Consider the following 14962-nt stretch of genomic DNA (forward strand, 5'->3'; position numbering starts at 1 on the left):
GCCCAGTGGCGCTGCTGACACAAAGACCTCTGATTTGTTAGCAGCTTTTGGTGAGGGTAGGAGGTGGGCAAGAACAGGACTACCACACCTATAGTACTTAATATTGGGAGAAAGCCCACTGCTGGCCTGTTAAATGACTGAATGATTCCAGATACGACGCGCCTTCTCGACTGGTGGCATGAGTTTCACCAATTCACCAACCATCAGCTGCTACTTCCATCATCCCCACGAGATTTTGTCCATCGTTAACAACTTTTTTTGAGATTAAGTTCAGATTCAACTCATGGAAAATATAGAGCGAGGCAAGTTATTTATAAGAATGCGTTAAGTTGGCTGGGACTTCAGGGACATGCAAATGATAATCCTGTACTAAAAATACTCCTTTTAGGAATCATCTGTTAGCATCAGATCTGAATCAATCAATGCGAATGTAGAATGGATTTTAGTTTCAAATTGCTTCCTCTTTTCCCAGGCAGTGATTGATTGTTGCTGGAATCCAAATTCAAGGGCACCCACAGTCATCCAAATAATTACCCAAATGACCAATATTCATGTGCGAAACTGAGCAGAACATACTGACAGGTTACTGGGGAGCCTAAGATCCATGGACACTCTGTTAAGGTATAGCAAACTCATCAGAGGCCAGAGCCATTCTGCACATCATTCAATACAGCACTGTTAGAAGCATTTTCCTACAAAAGGCGTCCGGCATCTCACAGTAAGATGATTTAATCAATTTTAGAAAGGACCAACATGAGGTCCAAAAATGGTTAAATGAACAGGAAGCCCATCCAAATCAGCAGCCAGCCTGCCAAGCTGAACAGCTTTGAGTGTGTTAAGTCAAGCCTATCTAATCAAGCTCCTTGGCATGTTAGTGGACATTGATCCGTTCCACAGACATGGGTCACCTAATACTGGGACCTGAACTCGTGCTGATTAAATTCATGAGCACAAGCGTGAAGAACTAAAAAAAACCTCTAATTTTCTAAAACGCCATAAGATAGCTGCAGCTCATGACCACTGCAAAATAATTTATTCGTAGACAAATAAAAGCTAAGGCAATGACAAACAAGCATTTAGTTTATCCATAGTTTTGTTGGGTTGGAGCTACCCATTAATTTCTCAACAAGGCATTCAGGTTAGTTAAAGCGAAGGCCAACTTTGCACAAGGCTGAACACAAAATTGGAATCATCTACTAAAAGTGATGATCTAATGACACCTCCCCCTGGTCTTCTATTGCATCTGTTAGTCACTAAGTTTGAGGATTGTTATTGACAAAGGAAGGCAATAGTATTACGGATAATATTATTCAATGGGAAAACCATTGAGACTAGAAGTCTGGTAATAGCTAGTTGCTAGACTGTCAAGGAAGTGAACTGTGAAAGGCTGACATGCTGTGAAGGGCAGATATGCTCTGAGCCTAAAATCCTCTTGAAGATTAATCTACAGAGCCTCTGCATCCTCACAGCCATTAACACAACAGAAATGAGACAAGGCTGGATCTCCAGTGTTTGGTATTTTTTCCCAGTCAGTATTATAGAACCGTCTGAAATCCTCTGACTTTTTGGCAAAAAAAAATTGCATATGGAGTTTAATCAGAACAGGAGCACGCAATGCCTGGAGTCTTCATTAACAAATGGATAAACAGTACCTGCACACCTGAGCTCTATAATTACTGCAGCGAAATCAGCTCACACTTCACATTTGCTATGCAACCCACTATCACATAATGTGCTGCTTATTGCATTAAACAGCTCCCTCTTGCATAGTGGTTTAATTAAAATCACTTCACATAAGATCATTTATTTTTAGAGGTATCATCCATCTGTGAAGAATTCAGGATCCAAATTATTGAAGCCGTCTAATAAACACCTCAAATGTAGATTTTAAAGCAGGCAAAAATGCCAAGGAATTAATAAAGACACAACAGTCGTCCTTGCACATTCATTTCACTTCAAATCTAGGCAAGTGTGCAGATATAAAGTTGAAGTTTCTCAGCCACTTGGACTTCATTACTATCCGCAGTCATTAAAATCTAACATTTTAGTAGGTGCCAAAACCGACATCAAAATTGCAGATGTCAGAGGAAACATATTTTTGTATCATCAAATCTGGTATTTGCATTTTTAGTAAAATTATTGAACAAATATTGCTCCATGACACTAATTTCAAACTGTAGAAACTTTGACTCCACCAGTTGAGAACAAGCTAGACACATTTGTTAACAAACAACAACAATGTACATGGTGGTGCAGATTCAATCTTTCTAGACATGACTGTCAGATCTCACTGTTGGGGCAATCCCAGGCAAGTTGGAGTGAAGCCCCTACTTAGTTTCCGATTGGTCAGCTGGGGTTATATGATCCTTTCAGATAATCACTGCTTAAAGAGGCCAGACCCCACACAAACCAACACTTCTTCATTCATTAATTAATATAATAGTGTATATTATGCTTGTGCTGTTGTAATATTTCTGGAGGTCTGATTGGAAAGGAAGATAGTTTATTCCAGAGTGCAAAGTCAGACTGGGAAGGAAGATAGTTTATTAGAATGCAAAGTAAAACCACTATCATGATGTACCCACACTTCGCCCCTGTCTAAGGACTATAGTTTGAGCAGGCCCAGTCCCAAAATGAGAAAGAGTCTATCACAAAGAGACATAAGTGAGCTTGGGTCAGTTTGAAGTGTGAAAAAGCACTCCATTTTACATGGATGTCAAAGATTCTGCTTGTCACAGTCCAGGGAGGGCGAGGACTTAGAATGTGTGCATGGGAAATGTTCAGAAGACCATATGCCACAGTTCTGGGGGGATTCTGGCATCACATGGTGCTGCAGATGGGATACTCACAGTCAAGGGAAGCATCTTCAGCCTAAATTTGGGGAAAAAGTAGTTTTGGGGTTCAGGAGAGGAATTTGTCTAACTGGGTAGAATGTTTCAAGATAGAAATAGCAAGGTCCTGATGGGGTATAAACACACCACTTCCCAAGATTCAGTGGGCAATACAGAAATTTCCACCACAAGCAAAGAAGGTTAAAGAATTGGCATGAGAGAAATGGCAGTTGTTGGGTGCAGGAGAACCTGGAAATGATCTCCTCCAGGCTGATGAGAGGGATTTTTATAGTTGCACAATGAGAGTTCAAGCTGGTCTGGGAGTGAGATCTCAGCACCACCATCTTTCAACGTGAAGCTAAGGCAGAGTAGTAAATTAGAAAGAGGTGACACAATCTGCAGGATTTGATTCCTGTTCTTTCCAGGGCCCCATTGGGAACCTTGGCAGAAACACCCAAGCTTTCACGTGCAAATATATCCAAGAGGTACCAGACATCCTTTTAGCAAAAGCCCACAACTACATTAACTTCAATAGAGACCAAGACAGCAAGGACATGAGAGCATTGGACATTGCTGCGAGATTCAGGTTCCCACAATGTGCAAGGTGCCATAGACTATACTCTTGCGGCTAACAAAGCTCCCTGGCAACAGGAACTACATAAACAGAAAAGGTGTACACTCCATCAGTGTGCAGTTAGTTTGCAACGTCAAGAAACAAATCCAATTACATGCCAGATACCCAGGAGGCTGCCATTACTCATAGATTTGAGTAGGTTGAAGATCCCATACAAGGTTGAGGGATTCAGGATTGGCTGCTTAGTGGCAAAGGGAGCATTTGAAGGATGTGGCTAATGACACCCATGAGGCAACAACAAAATGCATCTGAGAATAGGTACAATGGAACACATACCACCACTCACACATTGGTGGAACAGAACATAGGAACTTGAAGATTAAGATGGGATTCCCCCCAAAAAAAGTCAGTGTCAAATTTGCATAAACATTGGAATAAATCCCATGGGTTTTATTTTTGGTGGGATGTTGAAAATGAATCTCCCACACTCTGTACATCACAGAGTGCCCTAGCGTGAATCACGCTAAAAATCCGGGGTGGAGCCTATTCATGCTGGCCAGACCAGCAGCATAGTGATGAGCAGGCCACTGCGCATGTGCCCATATGTCCTTGTGGAGACTGGTGCATGCGCAGTAGCCCCACACTGCTGGCTTCCCATTCACTGGTCAGCCTGATCACTAGCCAGCCCTGCGTTACTGCCTCCCACTGGCAGCCTTGAACAACCCCCACTCACAGCCCTGAACCCCCGGCAGGCCAACACCCCCTCCACCCCAATGACTAGTCCCGATCGCTGACCTTCTTCCCTCTGTCACTGATTCCAAGTGCAGAGTGACAATGGGAACCCACACCTCTACTGATTGCACCATCAAAGGCTCCGCCTTCCAATAGGTCCTTCCCTTCTCCCTCCCTGCCCTTTGGCACTGCCCAATGCCCAGTGGTCAGTGCCAATGTGCCCCTTGGGCACTGTCACTTTGCTCCTTGGGCAGCGCCAGGGTGTCAGGCTGGCACCGCCAGTTTGCAATACCCAGTGGGCACTACCCTTACACATGACCTCCTGGGGTCCTCCATGGCATCCCTTCTCTCCCGTGGCATTGGGCCACCAATGTTAGTGAGGAGCTATTGCAAATCCCACTGGAATGAAACACACCTCATTAAGGGGGAAGGGATTTCAGTCCCTGGCCCACAAATGAAAATAAAATTCTGATTTTAATATTTAAACCAGGTCCACACCGATTTCCAACAGGGGGCTGATAATGCTGGAAACCTGGCTGCCGGACATGTGTGGAGGCCGTACACCAAGCAGGGAGCCCGCTAAACAGCCTCTGCTGATGTCTCCTAGCCGATAGGGCTACTGTAACAGTGTAACAGGCTAGGAGAATCACCTTGAAGCATTCGGACTGACTGCCTTTGCCACGTCTTGCCAAGACGGAGTGGACCTCCATCAGCAAGGATGAGGAAAGAGGATGCCACGTGGTCCTCCATAACATCCCAGTGTGTGTCCCACATAATTAAACCTCAGATCTGCTGTCTCTTGCTTTTCGGGGTCATATCTTCAGTGGAACAGCCCTGTGCTGCATGCAGTGAGATGGCTATGTGTGGCTGCTCTTTAAATGTGGCAGGTGAAGTAGTAATGTGCTAACATAAGGTAGGTGAATCAGAGGCTGCCCACTCCCCATTTAACATGTTAGTCATACGAGCACCATCAATATGGCAAATACGAAGTAAAAACCCATCAACTGCATTTCCTTCCTCCACTGCACTAACAATGCAGATGGGAAAATCCCACCATATTACTTTTCCATTACTGCCACTGGGTCAAAATCCTAGAACTCGCTCCCTGACAACACCGGATGAACTTCAGCAGTTCAGGAAGACAGCTTACCACAACTACCTGCTTAAGGGAAATTATGGGTGTGGTAGTTGTGCCACTGATACCCACATTCCGTGAAGGAATAAAAATAAACTATAAATTTGTGTTTTTAGGCTCATGATCCTTCCTTCATTCAGAACAATTTCTCTCAAACTACTCTATCTGCAGACCTCATGGATTTGAGCATATCTGCCAAATCTCCTCGTGAACTTGTCTTTTCTAAGGAGATCAGTCTGAGATTCACCAGTCTATTCTCATAACAAAAGGGGAAGGTCCCTGTAGCTAGTCTCGTAAGTCTTTTTTCGTATCCTTATTAAAGCCTTCACATGCTTCTTAAATGTGGTGCCCACAATATTATGCGCTGAACCAATGTTTTAGAAATGTTTGTCACAACTTGTGCACTCATATGGCTTTACATCTATAATCCAAGATGCATTATGCCTTTTGGGAACATAAGAACATAAGAACTAGGAGCAGGAGTTGGCCAATTGGCCCCTCGAGCCTGCTCCACCATTCAATAAGATCATGGCTGATCTTTTCATGGAATCAGCTCCACTTACCCACCCGTTCACCATAACCCTTAATTCCTTTAGTTATTGTTCATGTCAGAAACTCTAAATGTTTTAAGGAAAGCACCTGGATCATAAGTTTTGCATCTTGAATTTGGCTAGGGTAAGTAGAATAGATTTCACTTCAGGTATGATTCAAATGACCCACTAGGGAGCTTTTATCAAATAAAGTTTATTTTTAATAATATAGTTAACATGTAGAGTAAGAATGTTAGCAATAACTTCTATCAATTACAAACAACACAAAACATCCATGAAAATATATAACCCTTAACGAACATAGGAACTGTCCCAATCAAACAAAATACTTACATTGGCAAAACCCTTTAAAGAGGTTCAACACAGCACAGACTAATACTCACATGATACTGGTCCTTTGCATGATGCCTGCAGTTTTCTGGATAGACTCAAAACTGTTTGAAATCAGAACAGCTTCCAAAACATTAGGGACTCTAGGCAAGCCACTAACAGCAGATTCTGCCCCCCGCCACCCCCTTCAGAAAGGCAAGACCTTTCTTTCAGATGATCAGCAGAATTTCTAAAATCAGGGAGAGAGAGAGGGAGACTTCTTATCAGCTTGCTGTCCCTTCTAAAACTAAAACTTACAGCTCCAAACTGAAAATGAAAAGAAAAGCTCCTATCACCTGACCTGCCAACCAGCTTTTCTCCTAAAAATCATAAAGATCCCAGTAAAAATAAGTAAACCCCCATTTATGCAGCAATAAAAGGACATCTCCAGTCAAGCTGGCAATCATAACATCAACTAAAGCTGTGAGCTAAGAAAACACAGAAGCTGTGAGAGCTGCAGCGATCATGATTTAAAAAAAACTTCCTTAACGGTATGCAAATCTACACTTTACTGTTCAAAAATCCAGTTATCCTTACCTTGAAAACATTCAATGAGGTAGCCTCAACTGTTTCACTGGGCAGGGAATTCCACAGATTCACAAACCTTTGGGTGAAGAAGTTCCTCCTCAACTCAGTCCTAAATCAGCTCCCCCTTATTTTCAGGCTATACCCCTTAGTTCTAGTTTCACCCGACAGTGGAAACAACTTCCCTGCTTCATCTTACCTATTCCCTTCATAATTTTTCTATAAGATTCCCCTCTCATTCTTTTAAATTCCAATGAGTATAGTCCCAGTCTACTCAGTCACTCTTCATAAGCCAGCCCTCTCAACTTCAGATTCAACCTCGTGAATCATCTCTGTACCCCCTCCAATGCCAGCATACTTTTCTCAAGGAAGTAGACCAATAATGTACACAGGACTCCATGTATGGCCTCACCAGGGTCTTATACAGCTGCAACATAACCTCCCTGTTCTTAAACTCCATCCCTCGAGCAATGAAGAACAAAATTCCATTTGTTTTCTTAATTAACTGCTGCACCTGCAAACCAAATTTTTGTGATTCATGAACAAGGACATCCAGGTCTCTCTGCATTGCAGCATGCTGCAATTTTTTATCATTTAAATAATAGTCCATTTTGCTGTTATTCCTACCAAAATGGATGACCTCACGTTTACTAACATTGTACTGCATCTGCCAGACCCATGTCCACTTACTTAATCTATCAATATCCCTTTTCAGATTATTAGTGTCCTCTGCACACATTGCTCTACCACTCATCATAATGTCATCTGCGAACTTTGATATGTTACACTTGGTCCCCAACTCCAAATCATTTATGCAAATTGCTAACAATTGTGGTCCCAATACTGACCCCTGGGGCACACCACTAGTCACTGATTGCCAACCAAAAAAATATCTATTTGTCACCACTTTGTTTTTTGTTAGTTGATCAATCCACTATCTGTGTTAATATATTATTCATAATGCCATGCACCTTTATCTTACGTAGAAGAGTTTTTTTGTGGCACCTTGTTGAATGTTTTCTGGAAATCCAGATGCACCACATCTCCATTGTCCACTGCACTTGTCCTTGTAATGTCCTTAAAAAGTTCCATTAAATTAGTTAAACATCACCTGCCTTTCATAAACCCATGTTCCGTCTTCCCAATGGAACAATTTCTATCCAGGTGTCTTGCCATTTCTTCCTCGATGATAGATTCAAACATTTTCCCTGCTACAGAACTTAACTTAATCAGCTTATAGTTACCCACTTTTTGTCTACCTTCTTTTTTAAACAGTGACATCACATTGTTTTCCAATCTGCTAGAACCGCTCCAGAGTCCAGCAAATTTTGTTAAATTACCACTAGTGCATTTGCCATTTCCCTCGCCATCTCTTTTGGCACCCTGAGATGCATTCCACCAGGGCCAGGGGACTTGTCTACCCTTCATCCCATTAGCTTATTCTTTCGTGATAATGATCATTTAGAGCCATAGAGTCATTGAGGTTTACAGAATGGAAACAAGCCCTTTGGTCCAGCTTGTCCATGCCACCCTTTTTATTTAAAGCCCTAAGCTAATCCCAATTGCCCACATTTGGTCTCTCTATACCCATCTTATCCATATAACTGCTTAAATGCTTTTTAAAAGACAAAATTGTACCCGACTCTACCACTTCCTCTGGCAGCTTGTTCCAGACACTCACCATACTCTGTGTGAAAAAAACTGTCCCTCTGGACCCTTTTGGATCTCTCCCCTCCAACCTTAAACCTATGCCCTCGAATTTTAGACTCCCCTATGTTGAGAAAAGATATTGACTATCCACCTTATCTATGGCCCCCATCATTTTATAGACCTCTGTAAGATCACCTCTCAGCCTTTTACGCTCCAGAGAATAAAGTCCCAGTCTATCCAGCCTCTTCTTATAACTCAAACCATCAAGTCCTGATAACATCCTGGTAAATCTTTTCCGCACTCTTCCTAGTTTAATATTATCTGTTCTAAAATAGGGTGACCAGAACTAGACACAGTATTCCAATTGTAGCCTTACCAATGTCTTGTACAACTTCAACAAGATATCCCAACACTGTATTGAATGTTCTGATTAATGGAACTAAGCATGCGGAATGCCTTCTTCACCACTCTGTCCACCTGTGAATCAACTTGCAAGGAGCTATGTACCCCAAGATCTCTTTGCTCTGGAAATCTCCCCAGTACCCTACCATTAACTGAGTAAGTCCTACCCTGATTCAATCTACCAAAATGCATCACCTTGCACTTACCTAAATTAAACTTCATCTGCCATTCGTTAGCCCATTGGCCCAATTGATCAAGATCCCACTGCAGTCTGAGATAACCTTCTTCACTGTCCACTATGCCACCAACCTTGGTATCCTCTGCAAATTTACTAACCACGCCTCCATATTCTCATCCAAAATTTCTGGATCCTCATCTGCCTTAGCCTCTTGTCATCAATTTTTGACATGTTATTTGTGTCTTCCACTGTGAAGACTGACACAAAATGCTTGTTATTGTGATCGACTGAGGAGGCTGAACAGAAGGGGACCCTCTCACTCTTCCTCATTAATGATAACACTATTTTTATGTCTATTAAAGGTGCTGCAATATATCCTTAAGGGATTGCAGCATGATATCACTAAAAGGAAGCATATCATTCAATCCAGTTTTAGATTCACTTTTACTTTCAGCAGAGCATGGACACACTGCTCTGATGGCTTCAAGTTTTATATTCGTGGGCATCTGTTCATGTTGATTTGGTTTGATTTGACTTATTATTGTCACATGTATTAACATATGGTGAAAAGTATTGTTTCTTGCACACAATGTAGACAAAACATACTGTTCATAGAGAAGGAATCAAGAGAGTGCAGAATCTAGTGTTACAGTCAAAGCTAGGGTGCAGAGAAAGATCAACTTAAGTCCATTCAAAAGTCTGATAGCAGCAGGAAAGAAGCTGTTCTTGAATTGGTTGGTACATGACTCAGATTTTTGTATCTTTTCCTGAATGAAGAAAGTGGAAGAGAGAATGTTTGGGGTGCGTGAGGTTCTTACTTACGCTGGCTGCTTTGCCAAGGCAGCACCAAGTGTTGACTGAGCCAATGGATGGGAGGTTGGTTTGCGTGATGGATTGACCTTTTGTAGTTCCTCGTTTTAACTGCCTCGTTTCGTTGCCTCATTTTAATAGATGAGCCCACAATGTGTTTCCTTTTCTCTTATGAGTGATTCATATTTTTATATCATTAAAGATTCATGACCAAAAGTGGGTTGGGGGGGGTGGGGGGGTTCAATCTTTTATTTAAGCAGTTGCCTCAGTTGGGTGAAAATTGAGGCTCAATGTGGCTTTGGGTGATTTTTACTTGTTGGTTTAGGACACAGGCATAACACTGCAAAATTTATCATCTTGCCCTTTCAAAGTGCCAATTTATAAGCCAACGAAGTGTAAATATATTTTGGATTGCATGTGTCAGACTGCGTCTCTGTGAGTGTGCGTGTGCTACTTCCTTAAGTTCCAGGGGTAATACGTTCACGTACTTATTCAGCTATATTTGTGACTTAGCAAATAACATTCCGAGAAACATCATCAGTTTATTTCCCTTGGTTTACTTTAGCTCCTGCTTTTATGCCATTTTCCCACAGGCTCATCTGATCTTTCAAAAAAAAGATAGCAGAACAGGCTACACATGATTTTGACTGACAATTTTTTTATTAAACATTAGCCAGGCATACAAAGTTACGATAACACACTTTTTTTTATGATAGTTATTAAAATTAGCTAGATCTTTCAATAATAGAAAGTGGCAAATAATTTGGAGCTAAGGTACTAAGCCAGGGTTGTTAAAAATTGCTGACTATTCGCAGTAACTATGGCAACACCACAGACACTAATTAGGAGTCTTACATAGACTCATATGTACTTCACATGAAGGCTTATTTTAAAAGAATCCGGCGCTATTCACTACCCCATGGGGCAAACATTCACGATGATCAGACAAGATTCATTCAAATCTCACACTCATTTTTCAATCAACATATCCAGAGGTTAAAATATTTGCAGATATGCAGGTAGATATTAATATCAGTACCAAGCACACAGCAATGATGTCTATTGCTCATTCATTATTGACCGATCAGAAATGTAATCTACCACATCTGGATTCTCAACTAGCCACATGTGACTCACAGACATTGCATTCGATAACACTAGACAACCTGACTATATTGAAACTGATATTTTGTGTAGCATATGGAGTTAAATAAAGCATGTCTAATTTCCTTCACATTTTCCTACAAGCTCAACAAAAATTTGGCAGAGAAGAAAATACTATTTGGAGAAATAAATTACCTGCATCAGTCTGCCCTGATGGTCACCAGCTGCTGTCCACTAACATGAGACTGCAATCATTAACAACACCTCTTCCATGATTATCCTGAACGAGTCTGTGTCCTCAGCCTCTTATTATGTTTGGTATGCTTTGTCTGTTTATTGCACAAGAAACAATACTTTTCATAGTATACCAATACATGTGACAATAACAAATCAAATTTAAAAAATCTGAATTCATTTGCATTCACAGCCAGAATCTTCCATTTTGGAGTCTATGTTTAATGGCGGGTGTGGACGTGAGGGTGATTTCCACTGGGCTGGAAGATGTGCAGGGGCGAAGTGTGAGGGGGAATGAGGTAGTGGCTAACGATATGTGATTTTACACTGTTCAGCTAATTAAATATGCACCCATGAGGAGCATGGCAAATCTTATGGTGCAATAGATGGGAAATCACTGCTGGCACCCCATGGGGTTGAAGGTTTGGACACCATATATAAATGGCACCTGGACAGCTTGCACTACGCCTCTCCAGCCAATGCTTCATTTAACACTGCTCAACCTAGCTCTCTTCTTCCTTCCCTTGGCTATCCTCTGCTCAAAATGCACTGTCACCACACACACACTCCCCAGAGAGGGCAATAGTTGCCCAAACAGTTCCTGAAAGTACGATTTGATAGTGTCACAATGTGGGAACCAGACAGTTGACAGAAGGAGCTGATTGAACAGGACACCAACAGCATGTTACCTTAACTAATAGTGTTGGGAATATGAACAGAGGAAGGAGTGATAATGAATTAAAGCACCAAAGCGTGGGGGTTGGGGGGTGGGAGTGGGGCAAGGGCTGGAAATTAAATACCAAATCAGGTACAAAAGGCGAAGTAAAGAGTCCAAAAGAAAGATTGGATGAAGACAGCGTGTAAAGAAAAACAAAGTAGAAAAAGGATGTATAAAATTTAATACCTGACTTTATAAAACACCCTGAAAAATTCAAAGAAGTGAGATTCCACACTTGTAATAGTTATTTTCTTTGTGCCAGAGATATTGATTGGCAGCCATTAACCGCATGTTGTTGAAAGGGCACTTGCACATTGAATGATGAGACTTGATGCTTTGTGACACGTTTAATTGGTAATTAATGAGTAAATACAGCAAGTTCCCCAAAAAGTTGGAGAAGCTAAAATGTTCTTGGTGTTGCAATGCAGCTTGGACAACAATTTCAAGATAATTCCACATTAAATTATGCATCTGCTCCTTGAGTAAAGTTCCTGTATTATTTACCCCTATATAACATCAAGCATCATTAGGCTTGCCATTATTTTGACAGCAAGTTCTGTTTCTCAGTCAGAAACCAGCATTGTACCATTCTCCTAAAGTTACAAAGATTGCTGCACTTAACTCTAAAACCAGGGATCATCAATACCAGATGATCTTGGAATCTGCTTGTTAAGCAAGGACACATTATTGATTTTGGAAGCTCAGAAAACTCCACTGTCTTGTTCTCGTTTGGTGCAGGAAAAAATCTTTTTGCCGACAGCGATTTCCACCGCAAAAGCTATGAATGTCACAAGTTGAGGTTTGCTTATTCTGAGCCTATTCATTTCACCAGGAAAACGTTGGCTCTTTAAAAGAAATAAACCTAGCATTATGATTCAAGGTTGAAGGCGTCGTGTGGTCCAGCACTTTTATCACTGAGTTTGATATGCAGCTTAGGATGTTATTGCCTCTTATCACTGATACATAGTATTAGGCACATCATTATTGTTATTGAGAATGTGAATAATCGTTTTACTAATAGAAAACTGTAAAGGCTGCAATTACCCTGGTCTGAAACTGGGCTGCATCTTATTTCATTCCGTCTCCTGGATGTTTCAATTTGCATTACAATCTGAGCCACAGCTCACTTTATAGTCGGGTGGTACAAGTGCTCAATCTCTGACAGAAGCAGCAGCTGCCACATCTTGTCAGTCTTCCATTACAGCTGTTCATCTTACTGCCTGGATGTTTGGTGTGATGAATTCAAAATTACTTACTTGTGGGATTAGTCCCAGAGATTGCCAAAGACTTCAAAGATAACAAAAGCAGCTTATTGAAAATCCCCCGATTTCATATGCAGTTTCGGTTCCATAATGAATTAAAAAATACCCTCCAAGGACTTTTTTTCCCCAATGTACTTGCCTAGGATAGTGAAGGAATGCCACCTGAAATCTTAGCCAGTTGACTCTCTGAATTAGAATACAAGCAAAGGCTGTACAAGAATCTTAACCAGTCTACATGATTAAAATCAAAGTTATAGTGAGAAAGTAAGGTGAAAGCCACTTCCCTTTTCTTCCATCACCCATTTCCTGTTGACTGTTATTTCTCTACACTCAGTTTTATTGCTGTGAACATAGCAGTGTGATACAGACAGTACCAGAGCAGCCATGCAGACACATTGCACCATTTACACACACATTTGCACACATATACTTATGTATATTCATATTTACTATTCTATTTCCATGGGAGTGCACTGGAATGAAAATCTATCCTTTGTGCTTCCATTCGATTCAACTTCAAAATAGTCTGTGGGTTAAGCAAATAGGTTGTGTTTTGCAGTCAATTACAAAGCAACAATGCTCACTGCTGACTTTGAAGAAAACGGCAGAAAAAGATCATGGCTGGAATTCTCCCCCAAAAAATTCCAAGTCTCCAGTTTGCATGAAATTGGGGGCTAACTCCCATTGTGTTTTTTTAGTGTGATTTTCAGATTGAATTGCTCACATTCTGTGTATCATAGGGGTGGGGCCTATACCCACCCAAGGGGCCGGCAGCATAGTATTACATGGGCCACTGCGCAAGTGCTGATCTGTCAGAGCAGAGATTGGTGCATGCACAGTCGCCCTGCATTGGTGGCCTCCCAATCACTAGCCAGCCCCGTGAACCCCATCGCTGCTCCTCTGACCCACCAACTCCCAATTGCTGGCCTCTCAGACATCTCCAGCCAGTCCCGATGTCTCATCACCCCCACACCCCCAACCCCCCACCGCCAACACCAATCTCCCTGATTCCCCCCACCCCTCCCCAGGCAGCCCCATTCCCCCTTGGCAGCCCAGATCCCCCATCACCCCAATGGCCAGCACTGACCATTGTCCTATCTTCCTCTGCCTGTGATCCTCTGGCAGTGGCACCCCTTGACCCCCACCAATTGCCCCCCACCCAATGAGCCCTGCCCACCCAATATTTCCTGCCCCTACTGTACATGCACCTGTGATGCTACCCAATGCCCAATGGGTAGTGCCAGTTTGCCCCTTGGGTAGTGCTGCAGCAGTGCAGTTAGGCTGGGAGAATTGCCCCCCTTGTGATTTTTTTGCTGTGGACTTCCTTTCCTTGGAGGGACAGCGAGGCAAGGAGTTTGTCAGGGCTGTGGGGGGTTGGGAGTCAGGTTTGCGGGTGTTGGGCTTGTGGGACGGCCAGTGGTTAGGGCTACCTGTGGCTCACGAGGTTGGGACTACTGGGGATGGTGGGGGAGATTGAGGTGCACCGAGGTGGTGGCGGGGCAAGGGGCTGGCCCAGAGATGTCTGGGAGGCGAGCAGTCGAGGAGTGGGGAGATCGGAGAGCAGCGATGGGCGGTTGCTGTACTGGCCAGTGATCGCAAGGCCAGCAGTGCGGGATGACTGACAGATCAGTGCATGCTCAGTGGCTTGTTCAGCACTATGCTGCTGGCCTCTCCAGTGGGATTAGGCCCTGATTTTTAAGACCCCTGATCATTAGGTCCCCTGATTTTTATCATGATTCATAATAGGGCACTCTGCAGACTTCAGAGTGTGGGAGATTCATTTTGAAAATCCAGCTGAAAAAAAAAGGATTTATTCCAGTTTTTATGTGAATTCAGCCCTTGGAATATTTTGGGGAAAATTCTGGCCTCCTTAGCATTGCGTTTTAA

The sequence above is a fragment of the Carcharhinus amblyrhynchos genome, chromosome 14 (genome assembly GCF_965287045.1).
Source record: "Carcharhinus amblyrhynchos chromosome 14, sCarAmb.v2.hapA, whole genome shotgun sequence".
Taxonomy (NCBI): domain Eukaryota; kingdom Metazoa; phylum Chordata; class Chondrichthyes; order Carcharhiniformes; family Carcharhinidae; genus Carcharhinus; species Carcharhinus amblyrhynchos.